At 37.4% G+C, this 25,809-nt stretch overlaps 1 protein-coding gene across 2 annotated transcripts in view; it reads left to right on the top strand.

Annotated features, from left to right (window-relative positions):
- The first annotated feature begins 1,596 nt into the window (after positions 1 to 1,596).
- The window catches only part of LOC128243706 (small conductance calcium-activated potassium channel protein-like), a 55,625-nt gene continuing 31,412 nt past the window's right edge, over positions 1,597 to 25,809 (top strand). The window contains exon 1 of one of the 2 annotated variants that reach the window (XM_052961624.1): positions 1,597 to 1,992. The gene's annotated coding sequence lies outside the window, so the exon portion shown is untranslated. Of the gene's footprint in view, positions 1,993 to 20,716; positions 21,089 to 25,809 lie in introns of those variants that run through there. The other variant, XM_052961625.1, reaches the window with a different exon arrangement.

Here is a 25,809-nt window from a genome sequence, read left to right on the forward strand (position 1 = left end):
GTCAGTCTTTGTCTTGTTCAAGTAAAGATACCATCCATTTTAAAATATTTTCAAATTCTTTACAAGTTTAATAAACTGTTCTCACAGCATATTTATGCCATGTGATTAAAGCGGGTAAATAGATTGAGCTGTAAGTATCAAGAATAAGAACAGCATGATTGAACTCCAAGTTAAAAGTACACAACAATTGATGGTTGACGGGCTTCATCTGGCAAGTTGTTTTAAATAAGCAGGCGCGCCGTAGTAGCTGCCTTAACTCGAGTACGCGGCTGAATCCATATGATTCCAAAATAAACAAAACTAAAAAATATAATTAGTCAAAGTTGCAGTGTGCGTACTTGACTACATGATCCTTAAACTGTCCATTTTCCAGTACTAAATAAAGCACCTCAGAACCCCCAGAATGCACCAGAATGCACCATGGTTTTCAAAGTTTTCTAAGGGGGCATGCCCTCGAAACCCCTAGCACAATTATGAATCCATATGAATAGAGAGCTAGCTACGCAACTGATAAGAGGTGATTTTTCTACAACAAGATATCTATTCATATCTGCTACGACATATGTACAAAACAACTTAACAAAAAATTCGGCAATTCACATGACAAGCGTATTATATTAGACAATCTTAGTACACAGGGTACAGTGACTTTATATCACATGGCCAGGAATATACAGAAACATAAGCCATTCATAATGTTGAAAACACTGTTGGGAAAACGAATGAAATTAACTTGCTCCCATTTATGATGTCCTTAGAGGTTTAATATGTTTGATGTAACGACTTAGATCATGGCCTTTATTGAAACAGACTTCTGTTAACACTGGTAAGAGGAAACCTGATACATGCAGTATTATTCCTGTATTGGTTCCACGCTTTTTTGCGCCCATGCAGTATAAACGCTCGGGCAAGTACTTCCAAAACACAAGAAATACACACTCAAAACCATATAACACACTCTTCCATAATTTTAAAATAAATGCTTATAAAATGCTGTAATCATTTAATTACAGGAGATTCAATATGCTGTAATTATGGTCGCATTGTCCGTACATTCTCAGTAATTGAGTCCTTATTTCTTTCGGTGCAAACACATTTATCTAAATGTATTTCTGCTCTAGATTTTCACTAGAGAGTTATCCTAAAATGATAATTACAATAAAAGTGTCTAGCAGGAAATAAACGCTATGCCGCCAAGTGGTGGGGAGAGCCGTAAGCGGCAGTAGGAAACATTTAAAGCGGTCTTGCATTGTGGGAAACGTCTGCAATATTCCTTGGGAAGCAATACACCAATTTTTGCATGTTACGATATTCAACATGATCAAACGCGTACAGTATCATTAATATCCAATTCCGCAGACTATGTACGAACGGCACGAATACGAGAAAAGTAACATTTCTCGAAAAGGCTGAAGCCAGGATACAATGGTCCGTTGGGCATTTTTCTGTCAGATATAATTTCGCGTAATGGGTTAAAAGACAATGCGCTTAGAATTACTATACACGATCTTTGCCAAAACGTCCACCGGCGACCAAAATACATCAGATATTTGCTAATACAGCTGCTCGTTCTGAATGGTGCGGGAGGCACAGAGCTGGAAATAATCGGGTAGAAACTGGCGCCGCCACAAATGTATATTAGTATGACTGTCGTGCTAGTGTTAGCGATCTGACTTTCACAGTGTGCGATAGTCACAGTGAACATTATGGCGAGGAGTATCTGTGTGCGATTTGTAAAATATGTTATCGTTTTTCTCCCGTGGATCTTGTTTAGAATAAATGATAATTCCTGAAACAGTTGGTATCGACAGGAATATGTAACTTTTTGCTCGTGTGCTAGTAAATGCTATGTTTATTGGTCAATGATATTGATAAAATTGTCACAAGCTATTCCATAAAGAGATATGACATAAAAGCTGTCTATTGAGCCATGTGAAAAGGACTTGGATTAAAAGTGCCCGTAAATAAAGAATGTACCGGTATTTTTTCTAGGTAGGTGATTTAATAACCATACCCTTGTGTATTCACATAAATGCATGCCTGTTTAAAATGTCTAAATAAATCAGCAATTTCAGTTTTCCACAATTCGGTAGCATTGTTATTAATTTCATTGTGAGCGAACGTTGTCTTATACAAATATATTACCAAGCTGGTTGGCATGTTTATATATTATCAAGATTAGCAATACTAATAAAAAACAGAAACAAGGACGTTCGCTGCAAACACTGTCATGTATTATAATACAGAGGGTCTTCTTAGCGGTGTGCTATGAATAATATATATTTCAATTTGCCCTTAAACTCAACATGTTTTATTCTAACATATTGGCCAGGTCTTAATGTACATAAACCTGTCATTTCGCATCATTTGATATAAAAATTTAACGTGATTCAATTTTGAAGTACAATGTAGTAATGCTTATATACACTTGCCAGTATTTAGACCGTGTAATGGAAAAGGGACTTGCAGTCATATAAATACAACCATATTGTATTGCCAATTTATTTAAACACGTTGATGAAGAGTTGTCTGTTATAAACGGATATTCAATATGACGTTCATCAACGTTTGTAGAAATATTGACAGGTTTAAAAATGATCTTTCAAGAATCAATGGTGGCTACCGTAATGGATGACAGAAATGTCTTTGACAGCAAAGTACATCGCTATTGTGAAGTGAAATGGTAAACAAAGATGGGTAAAGATAAAGGTTATAAAAATTGGAATTCTGAAGGAAGTATATAAATATTATTGAGGAAAAAGTAAAACACGTACATAAAAGGACATTTTCATATTTAATCAAAATTTAACTGCTCATACAAATAGGCATCGTCGGATACCCCCAAAACACAACACGCTATGCTTCGTTTTGTATGAAGTGTAACGGATGAAAGTACCGTGGTTGCCGACGATGACAAATAAGGTGGTTGTTTCATTTCTTGACAATCAAGTTACATTCTGTTTGATCATCGTGTCTAACGCAACAAATCCCTGATACTTTTTATCTACAAATAAAGAAATGTGTCAGTACTTACATGATATACCAAGGGGATACCATTTTTTACTCTCCTAGAAAATGACTTATAGGATTACAAAAAAAAACTCGCGTTGCTGTATTGGGGAAATAAATATGTTCACCATATAACAGAACGCTTTGCTGTACAGGAGGAATAACTGACAGTCTGTGTTCACCCTAACTGTGTTTACCATATAACAAAGCGCTTTGCTGTACAGGGGAAATAACTATGTTCACCATATAACATAACGCTTTGCTGTACAGGGGGAATAACTGTGTTCACCCTTACTATGTTTACCATATACCAAAGCGCTTTGCTGTACAGGGGAAATAACTATGTTCACCATATAACAGAACGCTTTGTTGTACAGGGGGAATAACTGTGTTCACCCTTACTATGTTTACCATATAACAAAACGCTTTGCTGTACAGGGGAAATAACTATGTTCACCATATAACAGAACGCTTTGCTGTACAGGGGGAATAACTGTGTTCACCATAACTATGTTTACCATATAACAAAACGCTTTGCTGTACAGGGGGAATAACTGTGTTCACCATATAACAGAACGCTTTGCTGTACAGGGGAAATAACTATGTTCACCATATAACAGAACGCTTTGCTGTACAGGTGGAATAACTGTGTTCACCCTTACTATGTTTACCATATAACAAAACGCTTTGCTGTACAGGGGGAATAACTATGTTCATCATATAACAGAACCCTTTGCTGTACAGGGGCAATAACTATGTTCATCATAAATCTGAACGCTTTGCTGTATAGGGGGAATAACTATGTTCATCATAAATCTGAACGCTTTGCTGTATAGGGGGAATAACTATGTTCATCATAAATCTGAACGCTTTGCTGTATAGGGGGAATAACTATGTTCATCATAAATCTGAACGCTTTGCTGTATAGGGGGAATAACTATGTTCATCATAAATCTGAACGCTTTGCTGTACAGGGGCAATAACTATGTTCATCATAAATCTGAACGCTTTGCTGTACAGGGGGAATAACTATGTTCATCATAAATCTGAACGCTTTGCTGTATAGGGGGAATAACTAGGTTCATCATAAATCTGAACGCTTTGCTGTATAGGGGGAATAACTAGGTTCATCATAAATCTGAACGCTTTGCTGTACAGGGGCAATAACCATGTTCATCATAAATCTGAACGCTTTGCTGTACAGGGGGAATAACTACGTTCATCATAAATCTGAACGCTTTGCTGTATAGGGGGAATAACTATGTTCATCATAAATCTGAACGCTTTGCTGTATAGGGGGAATAACTAGGTTCATCATAAATCTGAACGCTTTGCTGTACAGGGGCAATAACTATGTTCATCATAAATCTGAACGCTTTGCTGTACAGGGGGAATAACTAGGTTCATCATAAATCTGAACGCTTTGCTGTATAGGGGGAATAACTACGTTCATCATATAACAAAATGTTTTGCTGTACAGGGGGAATAACTAGGTTCATCATAAATCTGAACGCTTTGCTGTACAGGGGCAATAACTATGTTCATCATAAATCTGAACGCTTTGCTGTATAGGGGGAATAACTACGTTCATCATATAACAAAATGTTTTGCTGTACAGGGGGAATAACTATGTTCACAATATAATAGAACGCTTTGAGGAGCCCTCGTAACACTTTATAACTGAAACATGTACAAGGTCTAAAGATGTAGACGCAGCACTCAAATTGGCTGACGAACAATGTTGGCAAGAGGAAAAATAGTTTTCCGCTGTGCTCACCAAATCAATGACAATCTATAGGCAACTGTCATCCTGGGAGAAGTTCTACCTGGGGAGAAGAAAATCAAGGTGATTATCACCATAGCATGTGCTTGTTTTTTAAGCTTTGTGCATTGTACATGTATATACTCGTACCAATATACTTACATTTCAAGCCATATCGCGGCTTATATATAAATACCAATACATATGTGTTCACACAGGGATATGAAATGGTGGTAGGGGCTAAGATACATTTTTTGGTGATCGAAAACAAAAGGAGCGGAGGGTTATAAATAAATAAATACTCGACTGGTTGCCAAACTTTCAAAACAAACAATTATTTAATCGTGTTTAGTCCATGATTTATTTCGACAGAGAATGACAAGGGGATAAACAAATACCAATCTGTAGATTTCTACAGCATACTACATAATAAATGATTTGTAACAGCTGTTATGATATGTATGTTATACATTTGCTTGGGTAAAATGCATATATCTGATGTAAAAAATCCTTTATCGTCAGCAGCCATGGATGCCTCTCGCTAATTACAAGCAGATGTTTCACCGCACTAGATGTGCCATAAAACTGTAAGACATACCTATAAATAACTGCGCGTTTACCACTCGACTGCCTCCCCCACACAAAACACATCCCGTATTGATTAAAGTGATACTCTTCTTCGGTTGTCGTCCCTTGCTGGTTGGGTTTTTATCCCGGTGTAAAAAAAATTGCACGTATTTTAACAAAATTTTAACCAAAACTCGCAACGCTAATTTCATATTCATTTATGTTTAATAGGCAATAAAAATATACATTGTTCATGATTTATAAAATAATTATATAAAGTCAAACGAAATTAGTATGTATTTATTTAGCCATGGGTTTTCTAACTTGTTTATTCGGAGATATTTCTCTACATTTTTTTCTATGATAACTGTTATCGGTATAGTATCTGGCATCGTCGGATACCCGCGATACACTCTGCGCTATGCTTCGTATGTATGAAGTGTAACGGGAAAAAGTACTGTGGTTGCCGACGATGAGTATCTGGAAACGAGTTATTTATAATTTGCTCTTAAGCGTCGCAATTCTACATAGAAGGTGTATTTCTTCCAAGCTACGAACTCGATTTTCCGAGCTGATGCCAGATTTTGGTGATTGTATTTCTATGGCTATTACTCCTGTTGCCTGGGGTTATTTCGAAGACCAAATTATCACCACTGACTATAATATCAATATTGTTACATCAGTAAAAACACACCGAGGGGTCCATTTCAGTAATTGATTGCTCAGCGGGAACGAAAGAACCAGACGATATCAGCTGTATAATTAGACTTTAGATGCTTATAAAAAAGAAATGACAGTTAATTTGTTCTCTACATTCAAGGAAAGTGTTATTATCCGCAATACCAATCTCGTCATATTTCTATATCCGTTTATATGGCAGTATCTAGATCAACTTGCCGTACTCGTCTAACATATTTCTTACTGACGGTTTGGTATACATGTAAATAATTTTTAGTGACAATCTTATTCAAAATCAATACATACACATGTATATATAACAAACATGAGTGATAAACCTTTAACTACTTACTAAATAATGAATTTATCGAAAGTATTAATTGCTGATAACAAGATTATAGCCGTGTATTTATTAATAGCTGAGCACGCAGAAAAATTCTATGATTGGTGAGTGCTAAAAGATTAACTGTGATCTACTATCGTCGCATAAGGTAGAAATACCGCGTTTTCTGCACCTTTCTTTCAAGTAAACTTTTTATCATTCATAAGAATCATTGTTTTCGACATTTACTTATACTTTTTTTCATACATTAAAACAATTGTATTAAATGTGGTAAATCTTGTTTGGGAAAAGGAGTGCATCTTTAAAGAAATGAGGAATTATTTTTTTGTATTTAGGTTCCACAATTATGTCTAATGTTCCCGGTACCATGATATTAAGATATTGAATTTTGTAAATACGACTCTGTATGGCCTTTAACAGGGTATTTGTTTTATTTGTGGTAGCTGGATTTATTACGTCTAGAATGCCTACGCGATGCCATGTGTTGCCAGCAACATCTGGACATGATCCCATGTATAGGAGGCTCACAGATGTACAAACATGATATAATTGCGGACTTACCCATGTAATGAACACGTCCATTGCATCACAAATATGTTTACTAACCACTATATGCGTTCTTGTGGTATTGAGTTAGTCTAATCTATTTTAGCTCGATTTTGACTTCAACTGATAAAATCACTCTCGCGTCCGTTTCTTTTTTAGAAACTATTTTCGTAGTCCCTTTTCAGGACTCATAAGAAAGTACCCACCCACTACCTATGGGTAGCGGACATCTATATGTCTAGGCAACTCTCTTTACAAACTGTGCGGTTTTACTTGTGGTGTCTGTTAACTATATTTCAATCAAACCGCGAGGCGCTGAAAGACTATCTGCGGGCAAATATGTGAGAGTTGAAAATTTTATTTGAACTATGGGAATGGGTGAAGGGCACATAGATAAAAGTGAAAGATGTGCCGAGGGCCAAGAGCGCTTGTGCCCACACTGGGCGAGGAAACAAACATATCTATATATATTTTATGGCGTCTTGTGTCCTTTGTTTATGTAAATGTCACTTCAATCGTCGTAATCCCCCATCCTCACGTATTTAATGTTACAATGCATGCCCCTTTCAATCGTTTCTAAAGGTTTTTCGTTGCTTTGATTTGATATCATACGGTAGGAAAATACAATACATCATATATATCATTTCCTTTTATGAACATACACGTTTTGTTTAAGGAAAATCATTTTTTTACAAATAACTTCAGCAATAATTCCATTCAAAATACACAGCTTAGCGACCACTTCAGTCGACTTATCCCCATGTTTTAAAATTACAATGCATGCCCCTTTCAATCGCTTCTAAAGGTTTTTCGGTGCTTTGATTAGATATCATACGTAAGGCAAGTTTTATGAACATACACGTTTTAATTGTTTAAGGAAAATGGTGTTTTTTTTACGAGCAACTTTAGCAATAATTCCTACCAAAATGCAGAACTTATCAAATGGTCGTTTTCCCGCGGTGAGGACAAACATGTGGTCAGTTAATGTATGTAGAAACTATTTTTAGAAAATCGGTCAGTTAATGTAGTTGAAACTATTTTGAGATTATCGGAAATTGTCTGTTCTAAGAATGGGAATATGATTGTGCTTTTTATTGATAAATAAATGTTATTTATGTTTTATGTAAGTATCTGTGTAGAAATAACACTAGGGCTGTTATGAATGCTTCGCACTCTTTGGATGTTTTACAGGATAAATCCGAACTACGTTGCTTCATCAAACGTATGCATAACCCACTGTCGTATCAGGGCATGTGTGTTAGAATAAACTGAAAGCCTAATGTCCAAAAATATGCCAAGAATACACCGGAACGAAGCTTTTACGCATACAAATGAAAACATCTTATTAGAAAAGTATACGCTTAAAAATCATAGAATGAATAGTATTTTATTATTGTATAGCAGGCAAATCATAGTATTTAAAGCATTAGCAACGCGAAACCTGGGATACAACTATTTTGACTTCCAGACAATCATTTTTGTTTCCTATATCATAAAAGTAATATCAAAAATTCACCATTACAAATAAGCGTGCTTCAGGGTCACACCAGGTTAAAATAACAAACCCTGCAGGCGATGGGACACTTGCGGTCGGTAATAATTTCTAGAACATCTTGGGCTTAACTCAGAGTGAATATCAGTATGTTACCTTCCTACCAGAGCATCCATTATTTTGACCCACATTAATCTGATACATATAACGATCTAATAGTTATATTCTGCTAAAAATAAAACGCCGGGATACAGAAATAGCCGAACAAGCAAGAACTCATACTCTGACCGCAATACAACTAATCTATTTTTATGATTTCGTCGTCATTCTGCTAAACATAGCGCATTGAGACCAAAATAAATGGGTTAAAACGACATGAAAAGAAGTAGCTCTTTGGATTTTGCGGTCTTAAGTCTTCCTGCGCGCATGCCTTTGTAGCGCAGTGAGTAAGACGCTGGACTACAATTTTTGCGACGCGGGTTCGAACCCGGTCTCCGACACATTTATTTTTTACATTTTGGTACTTTTTTACAATTACGATATCAAAGCGTAACACATTCTATTAGATAATTGTCCTGTGATTCGTTACAGAAAAAAACTTTTTTTAATACCAATCTGTGACACAGTCCCTTTAAGGTGTTACACGTCTTATGGATATAACATTTTAAATTCAAAAGAAAGGCGTCATCGTAAGTGTCATTTTGGGCCTATAAAAAGTAGAGACTATATCAAAAAATTGTATTCGTCTGCAATATTAGACTTTATCACGTGACCTTTTTTAGAATCTTGGGATTTTAAAAGTTGGACACTATATCAAGAAATTGTCTGCAATATCAGCTCTTTATTTTATCGTGCGCTGAATGTTATTAAATATTTATTTGCATATTTAGTTGCACTTAAACGTCATCGACCTAGCAGAAGATGAGTGGTACTAAATAAGACATAAACGCATTTTCCGTGCAACTGTATATCTTAAAAGCTATAAACAGTTAGCAGAGAAGAACACAGTTCCTGTATGAATATCAACTACTGTAATGAGACGCTAGAACGCAAGAACTTGTAAATATTAATGACACCAAAACTCGTAGTTAGTGAGCTCCATTTGGATTAGGTTGTTCTGTATTTGCATAGTAACTGCTATTTATAACACAAGAATAAACATTCCTCGTGTACTACTTCTTATTGCATTCCCAAAAGTAGAATTGCATTAAAGATTACGGTAAGGCTTAATTTACGCCGCAATAATGAAGACGTACCATTAGCTCAGACGAGATTTTATAGCCAGGAACTTGTGTTCTGTTTTAAAATGCTATGTACATGTCAGTAAGAAGCAGTAACCATTCCTTGGTGATCCTCAGTACTAATCAGTTATGCGGAAGCTTCTCCAGAAGGGTTCGGCCACAGACCGACTTATTCGTCCGATACACATATCCTGCATCCCTGTTTGACTCAGTATAAAATAACGAGACTTGTACGAGAAGTCTGGAGCGATATATAACGACGAAATAACGAGACTTGTACGAGAAGTCTTGAGCGATATATAACGACGAAATAACGAGACTTGTACGAGAAGTCTTGAGCGATATATAACGACGAAATAACGAGACTTGTACGAGAAGTCTTGAGCGATATATAACGACGAAATAACGAGACTTATACGAGAAGTCTTGAGCGATATACATGAAGAGGCCATGTCTATTTTTAGGTCTTGCGCTTTTTAAGTAGTTATATGTATAAATGTATGTATGTATGTGTGTTCTCTGTACAACACCAGGTTGGCTTAAATCATGCACATAGCGATTACTTACAAATTGGATAGTTTGATCAAGTTTGTCAGTCTCTGTTTTCATACTTGTTGTCCACTAGCTGTATAATTGCGTTTTTTTGGATTTCAAATATTCATGCCAACACCTGTATAAAGGTTTGTTATGAATTTTCCACAGTTCAATTATCAAAGGTCTGTGCTCTGACACTATTGAAGATTAGTTTGTAAATATTTCATTATGTTAACGTTTTTATGAGAAGTAATATAAATCAATACGAAAGATGAAGATGGTCTTGGAAATGCCAATTCCATGTTTGATTTATCCGGTGGATTGATGGTATATGTGTCAAGGTAAATATCAGGTGGATTGATGGTTTACATGTCAAGGTAAATATCAGGTTGATTAATGGTATATGTGTCAAGGTAAATATCAGATGGATTAATGGTATATGTGGCAAGGTAAATATCAGATGGATTAATGGTATATGTGTCAAGGTAAATATCAGATAGAATAATGGTATATGTGTTAAGGCAAATATCAGATGGATTAATGGTATATGTGTCAAGGTATATATCAGATGGATTAATGGTATATGTGTCAAGGTAAATATCAGATGGATTAATGGTATATGTGTCAAGGTAAATATCAGATGGATTGATGGTATATGTGTCAAGCGAATGTCAGATGGATTAAGGTATATGTGTCAAGGTAAATATCAGATGGAATAATGGTATATGTGTCAAGGTAAATATCAGATGGAATAATGGTTTATGTGTCAAGCTAAATATCAGATAGAATAATGGTATATGTGTTAAGGTAAATATCAGATGGAGTAATGCTATATGTGTCAAGATAAATATCAGATGGATTAATGGTATATGTGTCAATGTAAATATCAGATGGATGGATGGTTTATGTGTCAATGTTTATATCAGTAGGTGGATGGAATATTTGTCAAGTGTATCAGGTGGCTTGATGGTTTATGTGTCAGTGTAACTATTAGGAGGATTGGTAGTATGTGCGTCAAGGTGAATGTCATTCATATAGATTGTATAGGTGTCAATGGAGATAGCATCCAGATTGATTGTATAATTGTCAAGGGAGATATTATTTAGCATATCATACTTAAATAACAATGAAATGAAGCCACACACATAAAGTTATCAAATGCAACATTAGTAAGTTTGTGCATCTTAACGGTACAAATCCATCGCCGTATGCATGTGTGTATAATGTGTTGGTTCATTAAACGACTGTATCATACTGTATACTGTTATCAATTTATATAATAAGTCTTAATTGAAACTCAGCAAGCAGAATGGAGTCTTATAGTTGTAATGCCATCAGTAGCAAATATGTTGTCATAGCTGCATGTGACTGAAAATGGCGACGCTAATAGTGTAACATTTAAGAATTTCAGAGATAGGTTAGATAGGATTTAGTATAAAATTGTGTTAAACACTGACAAAATGGGAAAATCGGTCCATTTCGATACCTTACAATAAGAGCATGTTCACTTTGTCGCGACTCAAAACTTGACTTGATAAATTAATGTTGACAATGCCATGGAAACTACAGGCCAACAAAAGAACAGTTAAATACAATGAATATGCGGGGGCAAACGGAAAAAAGCTCCTCAGTTCATGAATTTTAAATGACTCATAGAACTTGTTCGTGCTCATCCCTCGAATCTTGCATCTCGAGGTGTCACGTGACACGGAAGGTATGCCTCCAAATGGTATTGAAGAAATGTACAACACTGGAAACGTCCAGAAACAATCCGGCCAATAGTCAATTCATTATTCACTGTCGCTTCAATATGCGTGGTTGAGATTAATTCCCAATTGGTTGGAAACAACAATCTGTTTTGGGTTGGAAATTGCGAACCTATGAGAAAGGTCAGTTGTAGATTTAGATATCTTTATTTTACAAAGGAGTACAATTATTAGTACCTTTCATTGGGATTTACAACATATGATTTTAATTCTATATCAGTGATAAAATTTTCACTTTTCTTCCAAGCATAAATGGTTATGTGTGATCTAATATACGTAATTATGATAATACTCGGCTTGCTTGATAATTCAACTTCTTGATGAAATATCTCGAGGCAAGCTGTATGGAAGCGTACATTATGCAGCCTTGAGGTTGGTGTACTTTATGCATCCTTGAGGTCGGCGTACATTATACAGCCTTGAGGTCGGCCTTCTTTATGAAACCTTGAGGTCGGCGTACATTATACAGCCTTGAGGTCGGCCTTCTTTATGAAACCTTGAGGTCGGCCTTCTTTATGAAACCTTGAGGTCGGCGTACATTATGCAGACTTGAGGTCGGCGTACTTTATGCAGTATTAAGGTCGGCGTACTTTATGCAGTCTTGAGGTCGGCCTTCTTTATGAAACCTTGAGGTCGGCGTACTTTATACAGCCTTGAGGTCGGCCTTCTTTATGAAACCTTGAGGTCGGCCTTCTTTATGAAACCTTGAGGTCGGCGTACATTATGCAGACTTGAGGTCGGCGTACTTTATGCAGTATTAAGGTCGGCGTACTTTATGCAGTCTTGAGGTCGGCGTACATTATGTAGTCTTGAGGTCGGCGTACTTTATGCAGCCTTGAGGTCGGCGTACTTTATGCAGTCTTGAGGTCGGCGTACATTATGCAGCCTTGAGGTCGGCGTACTTTATGCAGTCTTGAGGTCGGCGTACATTATGCAGTCTTGAGGTCGGCGTACATTATGCAGCCTTGAGGTCGGCGTACATTATGCAGCCTTGAGGTCGGCGTACATTATGCAGTCTTGAGGTCGGCGTACTTTATGCAGTCTTGAGGTCGGCGTACATTATGCAGTCTTGAGGTCGGCGTACTTTATGCAGTATTGAGGTCGGCGTACTTTATGCAGTCTTGAGGTCGGCGTACTTTATGCAGTCTTGAGGTCGGCGTACTTTATGCAGTCTTGAGGTCGGCGTACTTTATGCAGTCTTGAGGTCGGCGTACTTTATGCAGTATTGAGGTCGGCGTACTTTATGCAGTCTTGAGGTCGGCGTACATTATGCAGTCTTGAGGTCGGCGTATTTTATGCAGTCTTGAGGTCGGCGTACAGTATGCAGTCTTGAAGTCGGCGTACTTTATGCAGCCTTGAGGTCGGCGTACAGTATGCAGTCTTGAAGTCGGCGTACTTTATGCAGTCTTGAGGTCGGCGTACTTTATGCAGTCTTGAGGTCGGCGTACTTTATGCAGTCTTGAGGTCGGCGTACATTATGCAGTCTTGAGGTCGGCGTACTTTATGCAGTCTTGAGGTCGGCGTACATTATGCAGTCTTGAGGTCGGCGTACTTTATGCAGCCTTGAGGTCGGCGTACTATATGCAGCCTTGAGGTCGGCGTACATTATGCAGCCTTGAGGTCGGCGTACTATATGCAGCGTTGAGGTCGGCGTACAGTATGCAGTCTTGAGGTCGGCGTACTATATGCAGCCTTGAGGTCGGCGTACTATATGCAGTCTTGAGGTCGCAGTACATTATGCAGTCTTGAGGTCGCAGTACTTTATGCAACCTTGAGGTCGGCGTACTTTATGCAGTCTTGAGGTCGGCGTACTTTATGCAGCCTTGAGGTCGGCGTACATTATGCAGCCTTGAGGTCGGCGTACTTTATGCAGTCTTGAGGTCGGCGTACTATATGCAGTCTTGAGGTCGGCGTACATTATGCAGCCTTGAGGTCGGCGTACATGCTGAAGCCTTGAGGTCGGCGTACATGCTGAAGCCTTGAGTTCGGCGTACTTTATGCATGCTAGAGGTCGGCGTACTTTATGCATGCTAGAGGTCGGCGTACATTAGCATTTAATGTCAGGATGTCAAAGGCCAAGGTCGTAGTTTATATGGTCGTCTGAAAACTTTGTCCACGCTTTAACTCGAGAATAGCCTTATTCCATGAAATTTAAATGGCAAGTTTCCTGTAACCAGTAGACTACCCTATTGCTCTGAGGACAGCAGGTCAAAGGTAGAGGTCACGGTCAACCGTCTGATGAAGATTTTTTCCGTATAATAAATTTAGAATTGTGAAGGAGCATAACACTTTGGTGGTAGGTTGTCCTGAACAAGCAAAGGTCAATAGTTCAGTGGTCGAAATGTTTCCTCACGTTCGTTAAAACTGGATGTAGCTATAAATATCAAAAGTATTTCTTTTAAAATCAACTTTACTTATTAGGCAACCAGTTTCTGACAAAGCCGTGGTCTGAGGATATTATGTTTGAGAAGTATCTTTTGTTTTCCGTCTGTGTCTTTATCACCATTGTCCTTGTTTGTGTGTACATCTCTTTCAACTGCTTTTAATTAAACGTTTATTTTGTAAAAGGCGGGTGCTTTTCATTATAATATAGCATTTATGGACAATACCAAGACACACGAACAGTTTAGATGCTGTTATGTGAAACAAAGCATTATCCGGCATTCTGTTATCACATACCCGATTGATTTCATTGTATTATCGGGTAAATACATACATAGAAGATTCACAAGAACGCAGAAACAAGTCTTGTATGCACCAAATAAACTTCCACGTTGGGTAAGGCACATATTCAAGATATAATTAGTTTCCTTGTTCAAGGTATCGATCAGGGTGAGGTTAACAACTGTCATATAAATAATACGAGTATGCGTACTTCAAATAGTGCAGTCACATGTTAATTACACCCCCACATGTTGCACTGAAGTCACGGACCTGAATGCCTTATTGACGTCTCCATTCCGCTAGGACTTAATGGTATTAGTGTAGATTAGCGAATACTTAAACCCCTTTGGCATTTCAACTAATAACTTGACTTAACCCCCTTGACAAGAACAGTGCTCACCCAATGGGTATTATTGCCCGATGGCAAAGGTAAATACGCCCCCAACCCACACACCCTACACCCTCACAAATCGACCGTTTTGACAACTTTTCAATTTTTTGTCATGGAATGAGCCAAATTTTGTGTTAATGTCTGAAAACCGGTGATTTAAGAATGTTGATAAAAAATCAGGTCGCAGTATTTAATATTTTCGCTCGATAGTTGTTATCTTATGGTTAAATGCGTAACTAACGCATTTAGAAATATTTCGACAGTTTTCCAAAAAAATGAGATCCGTTTTATTGTGTGTTATCCTATATGACTTATTTGAAAACATTTGATATCGAAATCAGCTGATTCTGAGACCACAAAAAAATGAAGAAAATAGTGTCAAATCGGTCAATCTGTAGGTCTGCTACTTTTAACAGCACCCAAAATGTTGTTCACAATGGTGGATAAATTCTTATTTTAAATTAAAACAAAACAAAAACGATATAAAGGAAAATCGACTGATAATATGGTCGCAATGCCTTATATAGGACAACTTTTATAAGCATAGTCCTCAGTCTGTTATTGGTCCCTCACTCAATCAAATGCATGTTCAGCCCACGTATGTAATAGATCAGTACGTGTTTTTCTTCAAAAGTTTCCTCTTACAGACGTATGAAGCCGTTTCGCTACGATAAAATTGGTGTTCGTCCTCGCGAAACGGTTTCTTACGTCTGTAAGAGGACACTTTGGAAGAAAAAATGAGTAACTGCGTCTGACTTATACGGCGATAAGTGTATTGCATAATATTAGTGAGCATATAAATGCATTAATAAATTAAAAGATTTATAAATAGATAAAATTAATAGAAATATTTTTTCCGAAAGATAAACATTGGATTATTATCATGGCCTTTCAAGATACAATGTATCGGCTAGTGGGGGATTACTCGAAATTCTCGTACACGGTCAGCTTACTACCGTAAGAAGACACTTTTTCAATAGCACTGCTGGGGGTATAGTCGTATAATATACGATGCACATATCGAGAGGTCAGTGCAAGACAATTGTAGCTCAAATAACAAACGGAGTTACAACTGTTTGCGTTGAACCCTCAAAATATGTTCGTTTTCACACATTTGAAAGCGCTAATTATACACGGATCGTTGCTAAACTGCGTTCGGAAAGTTCGCTGTCAACGAAGAGTGCTAAAACGTCAGAGAATATGTGCAAATTTCATTGAAAAACGACCTCACACTAAAACAAAACTTGTCTGTGTTCTTGTTATGCTTATTTTCTGAGATTTAATGATAGTTTCATTTATTTTTGTTTTGTTTTTGCTCAAAGTACATTCGCTTAAGAGACCCCACTCAAGCACCTGACAAAGTCATTACAAGCACCTGACAAAGTCATTACAAGCACCTGACAAAGTCATTACAAGCACCTGACAAAGTCATAACAAGCACCTGACAAAGTCATTACAAGCACCTGACAAAGTCATTACAAGCACATGACAGTCATTACAAGCACCTGACAAAGTCATTACAAGCACCTGACAAATTCATTACAAGCACCTGACAGTCATTACAAGCACCTGACAAAGTCATTACAAGCACCTGACAAAGTCATTACAAGCACCTGACAAAGTCATTACAAGCACCTGACAAAGTCATTACAAGCACCTGACAGTCATTACAAGCACCTGACAAAGTCATTACAAGCACCTGACAAAGTCATTACAAGCACCTGACAGTCATTACAAGCACCTGACAAAGTCATTACAAGCACCTGACAGTCATTACAAGCACCTGCAAAACTAGTTATTCATCAATGTTGCTTGTTTATCATTCTAAAACATTGTTTTCTCAATATTGAAGAGTAAGTCTTTTCATATTAGTTTGATGATTCAAACAGCTATACTCCTCCCAAAAATGACTCGAATTAGTATCACAGCGCATAAATTCAAGTGGTCGCTATGGGACATTAATTGTTTTGAGTGGGGATGCTGGAAGGTCAAGTGAACAAAACATCGTTTGTATTAAATCACGTTCAAATCCGTTTGAGTTTGTTTGTGGGGATATAAGCCGCTGTCAGAACAACAGCTTGGTGCCGTTGAAGCACCACCGTTTGTATGATGGTGTCCCACAAAGAGAAAACATGTTTTGAAGACCACGATTCGTTGTTCATATTGTCAAACGATGGGTTGGGCATTTGTGTTCATTGATTGTCTGTTGTGTCTGTTGTGTAAATTTTTCCTGACAGTTAATATCAAGAAGTCCGACAACTTCAAAATATACATTAATTAATTGGTGTTCGTGCATTTGTTGTTTCGTTTTCACTTATTTTGTTCAAACAACGCCAGTTCTTAGCTGGTTCAGATCCAAGAAAACAAATGAAATATTAAAATATTATTATGGCATATTGCGCCACTTGTATTGAACTTTGTTAAACTTTAAAGTCAACAATGTAATAAGCTGCATGGTTGTTAACTTTTTAATTTGAAATAATCGATGACGTGCTCACATATTCAAACATACAGCTGAAACAGTTGTATCCACTCTTGTTAGAATTAAAGCAGATCACAAGCATATTAAATTTCCAGAGCAGTAACCATTTGAAAGTTAACAACGATGACCTTAATAATGTTGTAAACTTTAATATTGTTCTGAACAATTGGCTCATTATTTGTTTTTTCATAAGTAAGGTACCCAACTTTGATCAAAGGGAAGTAACTATAATTTATGATCAAAGTAGTGTTATTTTCACTGACAAAACTCGATATTGCATCGAAAGCATATAACAGAAAATAGTTCAAACGGAATATTATCTCATGATAATTTCATCTGTCTTGAAATGGTAAACATGGCCTATAAGCTAGGCATGTCGGGTTGATTCCATTGACGTTGATTTAAACAGGATCTTGGATAAATTGAAGGCTTCTGTGTTTGGCCATGTAATGTACATTGCTTTATTAACAGAAAACCCATATTAATTAGTGCTATTTAGAGTGAGTTATAAACGAATCACCTTGTTCCGTTCGTCCTGGGACATCGCGATAAGAATCACCATGTCCTGTCCGTCGGTTCGTTCGTCCAGGGACATCGCGATAAGAATCACCATGTCCTGTCCGTCGGTTCGTTCGTCCTGGGACATCGCGATAAGAATCACCATGTCCTGTCCGTCGGTTCGTTCGTCCAGGGACATCGCGTCAACTCCATTTTTTCATAACTCAATATGGTTTTGAGGTACTTTGTGAATGGTATTAGAAGAGTTATTGCTCCTTTATGATTTGTTTTCTTATTGTGTTACCTCCCTCCATATCACCATATGTTTCGAGGTATTGACTTTAAACTCCATACACTTATTGACTGGGTCAGACATAGTTGCTATGCAAAGGTGTATGGATATTTCTTTGATTAGTGTTCTACTTATTTTTTACTTGGACGTGTCTAGATTTTAAATATGTCTTTAAGGAATTGACTTTAAACTTCATACACATATTATCTGTGATTTAAAGAAGTTCTGTGGATAAGAAACATAATTTTGTGTATGGGCAGTTAAGAGTTATTGCCCTTAGCTTACTTTCTTTTTTCTCCGCATACCTCCGTATGTTTGTTGTAGATATTGACTTCAAACTTTATACACATATTGACTTTGTTGAGTTTAAGTCCTGCGCAACAAAATCATTATTTGGTGAATTGTATTTATAGATTAAAAGCCCTTTGGTTATATTAACACTTTTTTACTTCTCTCCATTACTTTATATGTTTTTGAGGTATTGACTTCAACCGTACAAAAGAAAAGTATTTATTTTGTAATTGATACAGCAACAGTTAACCAAACAGTCGATTTGCTAGACCCTTCCTTTTGGAAAATAGTGTTGCTCTTTCGCAATAAGAAGTCGAAACAAGGAAGTTTACTGCAACTGGACAAAACATTCATTTGAACGCCAATGTTATATCTTTTAATAATAAGTGTATTGCAGAGAGAAGATCAGCGGAAAATGTATCCGCCTCTCATCAAAGAGATTTTAGATTAGTTAACCACGAGGGTGTTCATGGTCGGATACCTCCGATACACTTCAACGCTATGCTATGTTGTGTACTGTGGGCGACTTGGTTAGGACAATCTCGTAGTCATGAATAATTACTGAGGCAGTTCCATTGGTTCCGCAAGGTACCAGACATTTAGCCGTTGAATAATATTCTGACCAAGTCGGAATTGAGCCGGGTCCAATAACATTTGTCAGAAGTTAAGAGCAGTCGGCCATGGAGGCTACTGACACAACAATGTTATTAAACATATTGCATTGTAACATGCGAGTTAATTTGAAGAAGAGTTGTCTATCTGCTTCATGCATATTCATTAAAATGAGATCAATTGTCAGTCAACTGTCCCAAGTATAACGGAATAAAACACCGTAGTTGCCGACGACGGATGGTAACTCTCATCAACTCTCAAAAATGGACAACAAATCTGATTTCTACCCAGAGTTCGGACTAGGCAGCTTATGCATAAGCTACAAAATACAAGAATCTTCATTTAAAGTCGGGTATATGTTAACAAGAAACATTAGCTAAATGAGCTTTTTCCGATATATAAGCTACTTTTGGTCTCAATCGAGTTAAAAGAAATTGGGACTATATTGTGAATAAGGAATGAAATAACCGCCGTGGTACACATCAATAATGCCATACCTAGGAATGAAATAACCGCCGTGGTACACATCAATAATGCCATACCTAGGAATGAAATAACCGCCGTGGTACACATCAATGATGCCATACCTAGGAATGAAATTACCGCCGTGGTACACATCAATAATGCCATACCTAGGAATGAAATAACCGCCGTGGTACACATCAATGATGCCATACCTAGGAATGAAATAACCGCCGTGGTACACATCAATAATGCCATACCTAATCAATGTATCACAACAAAATTAAATATCACACGTAGTCTGTAAAACAAAAAATCATCATGGGTAATTAATCAAAAATGGTGGCCAAATCAGCACAATATATCACTGGGAAATCGTGTCCATACGTCATTTCCATTCTTTTGATTTTGGCTCAGTTAGAAGGAAACCAATTTGATTCAAACAAACATCTATGAACTCAAACTGATAAGAAAGGGATTTGTGGATGGCATTTGCGTAATCTCACAATGTGTTTCCTTGATACGTGATTTACTGTTATCTGATTGTATATCAACGCGACTCAACAACTGACAAGGCAAGGAACTGATGATGCAGCACTAAAGGTTCATTAGGATGCCGCTTTGTGATGAGAACTTCCAATTATTGGTTTCGAAATTCAGACTAAGAGACACTTTCTATTGATTTGTTCGTGGAGAGGTCTTGAAAAATTCATAGAGTACGTAAGCTATGTTTTAACGACTAAACCCCATAAAAAGTTCATTATATTAATCTCGCTTCATTAAACTTTAATTATGCACAGTCGTAGGTGGTACGGATGATCACATTTTTGTCATCTTTAATTCCATTTAAATGCTACTGTACAACGAGAATGTTTCTCCACTTAAGACGAGAATGTAGAGAATTTGCAGGACTTTTTGCGTATATACCGTCATTACACTTGATAAAATGGCGTGCTAATAATTTGTTGGGAATTGACATGTAAGAGTGCATATAGCGGGTGACTTGAAGAAACAGGTGAATTAGCTGTTTGACTGAGGGTAGCTGATGGTATGGATACCAATGTTTGTGTTCGAGTGTTGGTACTGTGTCTGCCATGCAGGTGAAGTGGAGTTGTACCAGGGTGAATGACTTTACTAAGTGTTCTCATTGTGTCTGCAAAGGTATTTCACATTTGTTCGTTTTCAAATGAAAATACTTATGGAATTATGTCAGTAGAGGAATGTAGTATCTAAAACTTATTCCTGAAGGGAACGATGCTATAACTAAGAGCCTTTATAATGGTACAATGAGAAATCATACATGAAACTGTTTGAGAGATTATTGCCGTATCGAGAATGTAAGAGTGATAGAGTCAAGACTAAACACATATACGATTGATTGACGTATATGCTAATGGAAACTAAGTGGTCACATGTGTTAATATCCTCCCATCGAAGGATCTCTGATATTTTTATAAGGTAAGCGTATTTCTTAAATTCATTCTGTTATATAACGATTTTTGCTGGAATTGCTTATGAAACATTGTACTTTGTGCCGTTAGAGCCTTACATAGATATATGTATACTTAAAAAACCCAATGATCTGATGGACATTGATAAGCTCTATTTTCTGACGCCACAATTATATGCTCATTATTATGATTTTATCATTTGATGATATTATTGTCTTCGGATTGTACACTTTGCAGATGACATGACGCCTTTAAAGTTAATTAAATTAAGTTAATTAATCGATGTATAAATTCGCGTTAGAGTTTTTAACCATAAGGTTATTTTTTTTAGTGTGAGTAGGAATATATTCCCAAAGTGAGAGGCAAAGTTTACGGATGACTTTGCTTGAGTGAGTGTTCATGATGTGAGATCTATTGCTAGGTTTAACACAATAAAACAAGCCTGATTCTTCAAACTGTGATGCAGGAACAACATATCCACCATATGTTTATATTGCTGTCAAAATCTGATGATAATATAATGAAAACATGGTAGATGCCATTTTTGTGTTTATATTTGAATAGCTGTTGAAAGTTGAGACATTCAAAGAACACTGTATAACATGATGCTTATGCAAGCTGTATATTTTATTTTATCACTTGAGGAAATTGTTGCTTCTTGTCCTTAAAATAGCTATGGATAAAAACACAAATCTGTGTTTTCTAGTGCTTTCGGATTAGCTATTTGACCTTCTGTCGGGTGCATGACGTTATTTGTGGTGTGTCAGTTATTTATTGCACGAAACTATTCACTTGGTGAATGCCAATAATCAATGTTTACACTAAATAACTGGTAATTGCTAACGTACTCTTCATATACCTGAAATACATAATAACTCATGAACCAATATCTAAATAAATAACGACATGAGTATGTTTTTATTGCGAATCTAGAGAACTAAGTAGTATTTGAGTGTTTCACTTTGAGCCTAGTTATTATAAATAGAACTGCACTAAAGGCGGTGCAGGGAGGCGTTGGTGGTGTTGCTCCAGTCTCAATCATATTTCGAAGTGAGCATGTGTTGTCACGTGCAGGGCGTGTTTTGTTTTAGTTTATTTATGCAACGTTGTCTAATTGTTAATTGCAACGATTTCTTTCTTGTACTCGAAGCGCATATTAGATAGTGAACAACTATCTCAAGGAATTACGAGATGATTTAGATTTTATTATGGTATATGAGTGTTTCACTGTGAGCCTACTTGTAGATAAAATTGCACTTTAGGCGGTGCACAGAGGCGTTGGTGGTGGTGTCTCAGTCTCAATCTAATGTGTTCTCACGTGCAGGATTGTATTTTGTATTAGTTTATTTACGTTACGTACTGTTATAGTTTCTTTACCTTTGAATATTGCATAAGCCGATACTTCAAAGTACACAGAATGATATGCGAAAGAAAGTAGATCACAGTAAGTCTTTTAGCACTCACCAATAATTTAATATTTCTTGATGTTCAGCCATTAAATACAAAATTACAATCTTGTTATCAGTAATTAATAGTCTCCGTAAATTTAGTTAAAGATTTACCACTCAAAGTTTATGGTTGATATGCATGTGTATGTTTTGAGTATTACATTAATAGTGTACTGTACTCGCTGATACTCGCATAAATTATTTTACTCGTTCAACGGTACATGTCTTTACAACTTGATGAAAAAAGTACTCACGCGGGCACATACGTACATGTAGACGTACACGCATTGTCGTACAACCGCTTTTATCAAAGATGACTTCACTTCTGAGTGTGATACGTTATACATGCAGAAAGAGAATGTGTTTCGTGTCTTCTCCTCGTCACCCTCCTTGGTGAACATTCTTATAGGACACTACCGTACAGGCTTCCATTGTAAGATTCGTGAACAAGTGTCACATAATTGTCACAAAATGAAGAATCATCTATACTGCAACTTTTACATGTACAGGTAGGCACACGCACAGGTACGTGTACGGGAAGTACAGCTTAATATTGCATGCAGGACTTGGCTACAACAAATGTGTAGTTCTGTTTACAGATTAACTCATGCATTGGCGTTATATGTTCAATTTGGGTCAACAGGTAGTTTAGTCCGATATGTAAATCGGTTCAACAGGTAAGTGAGTTTCATATATAGCTTGGTTGAACACATCATTAGGTCCGATATTTCATTGGGTTGAACGGGTAATTTTGTCCGATATTTAAATCGGTTCAACAGGCAACTTGGTTCCATATTTAGTTTTGTTCAACAGGTAATATTGTCCGATATGTAATTTCGTTCAACAGGTAATATTGTCCGCCATGTAATTATGTTCAACAGGTAATATTGTCCGCCATGTAATTATGTTCAACAGGTAATATTGTCCGCCATGTAATTTCGTTCAACAGGTAATATTGTCCGCCATGTAATTTCGTTCAACAGATAATATTGTCCGCCATGTAATTTCGTTCAGCAGGTAATATTGTCCGCCATGTAATTTCGTTCGGCAGGTAATATTGTCCGCCATGTAATTTCGTTCGGCAGGTAAAATTGTCCGCCATGTAATTTCGTTCGGCAGGTAATATTGTCCGCCATGTAATTTCGTTCGGCAGGTTATATTGTCCGCCATGTAATTTCGTTCGGCAGGTTATATTGTCCGCCATGTAATTTCGTTCGGCAGGTTATATTGTCCGCCATGTAATTTCGTTCGGCAGGTTATATTGTCCGCCATGTAATTTCGTTCGGCAGGTTATATTGTCCGCCATGTAATTTCGTTCGGCAGGTTATATTGTCCGCCATGTAATTTCGTTCGGCAGGTTATATTGTCCGCCATGTAATTTCGTTCGGCAGGTTATATTGTCCGCCATGTAATTTCGTTCGGCAGATTATATTGTCCGCCATGTAATTTCGTTCAACAGGTAATATTGTCCGCCATGTAATTTCGTTTGGCAGGTTATATTGTCCGCCATGTAATTTCGTTCAACAGGTTATATTGTCCGCCATGTAATTTCGTTCGGCAGGTTATATTGTCCGCCATGTAATTTCGTTCAACAGGTAATATTGTCCGCCATGTAATTTCGTTCAACAGGTAATATTGTCCGCCATGTAATTTCGTTCGGCAGGTTATATTGTCCGCCATGTAATTTCGTTCGGCAGGTAATATTGTCCGCCATGAAATTTCGTTCGGCAGGTTATATTGTCCGCCATGTAATTTCGTTCAACAGGTAATATTGTCCGCCATGTAATTTCGCTCGGCAGGTTATATTGTCCGCCATGTAATTTCGTTCGGCAGGTAATATTGTCCGCCATGTAATTTCGTTCGGCAGGTTATATTGTCCGCCATGTAATTTCGTTCGGCAGGTAATATTGTCCGCCATGTAATTTCGTTCAGCAGGTTATATTGTCCGACATGTAATCTCGTTCGGCAGATTATATTGTCCGCCATGTAATTTCGTTCGGCAGATTATATTGTCCGCCATGTAATTTCGTTCGGCAGGTTATATTGTCCGCCATGTAATTTCGTTCGGCAGGTTATATTGTCCGCCATGTAATTTCGTTCGGCAGGTTATATTGTCCGCCATGTAATTTCGTTCAACAGGTAATATTGTCCGCCATGTAATTTCGTTCGGCAGGTTATATTGTCCGCCATGTAATTTCGTTCAACAGGTTATATTGTCCGCCATGTAATTTCGTTCGGCAGGTTATATTGTCCGCCATGTAATTTCGTTCAACAGGTAATATTGTCCGCCATGTAATTTCGTTCAACAGGTAATATTGTCCGCCATGTAATTTCGTTCGGCAGGTTATATTGTCCGCCATGTAATTTCGTTCGGCAGGTAATATTGTCCGCCATGTAATTTCGTTCGGCAGGTAATATTGTCCGCCATGTAATTTCGTTCAACAGGTAATATTGTCCGCCATGTAATTTCGTTCGGCAGGTTATATTGTCCGCCATGTAATTTCGTTCGGCAGGTAATATTGTCCGCCATGTAATTTCGTTCAGCAGGTTATATTGTCCGACATGTAATCTCGTTCGGCAGATTATATTGTCCGCCATGTAATTTCGTTCGGCAGATTATATTGTCCGCCATGTAATTTCGTTCGGCAGGTTATATTGTCCGCCATGTAATTTCGTTCGGCAGGTTATATTGTCCGCCATGTAATTTCGTTCGGCAGGTTATATTGTCCGCCATGTAATTTCGTTCAACAGGTAATATTGTCCGCCATGTAATTTCGTTCGGCAGGTTATATTGTCCGCCATGTAATTTCGTTCAACAGGTTATATTGTCCGCCATGTAATTTCGTTCGGCAGGTTATATTGTCCGCCATGTAATTTCGTTCAACAGGTAATATTGTCCGCCATGTAATTTCGTTCAACAGGTAATATTGTCCGCCATGTAATTTCGTTCGGCAGGTTATATTGTCCGCCATGTAATTTCGTTCGGCAGGTAATATTGTCCGCCATGTAATTTCGTTCGGCAGGTAATATTGTCCGCCATGTAATTTCGTTCAACAGGTAATATTGTCCGCCATGTAATTTCGCTCGGCAGGTTATATTGTCCGCCATGTAATTTCGTTCGGCAGGTAATATTGTCCGCCATGTAATTTCGTTCGGCAGGTTATATTGTCCGCCATGTAATTTCGTTCGGCAGGTAATATTGTCCGCCATGTAATTTCGTTCGGCAGGTTATATTGTCCGCCATGTAATCTCGTTCGGCAGATTATATTGTCCGCCATGT

This window comes from Mya arenaria, chromosome 8, assembly GCF_026914265.1.
Source record: "Mya arenaria isolate MELC-2E11 chromosome 8, ASM2691426v1".
Lineage (NCBI taxonomy): Eukaryota > Metazoa > Mollusca > Bivalvia > Myida > Myidae > Mya > Mya arenaria.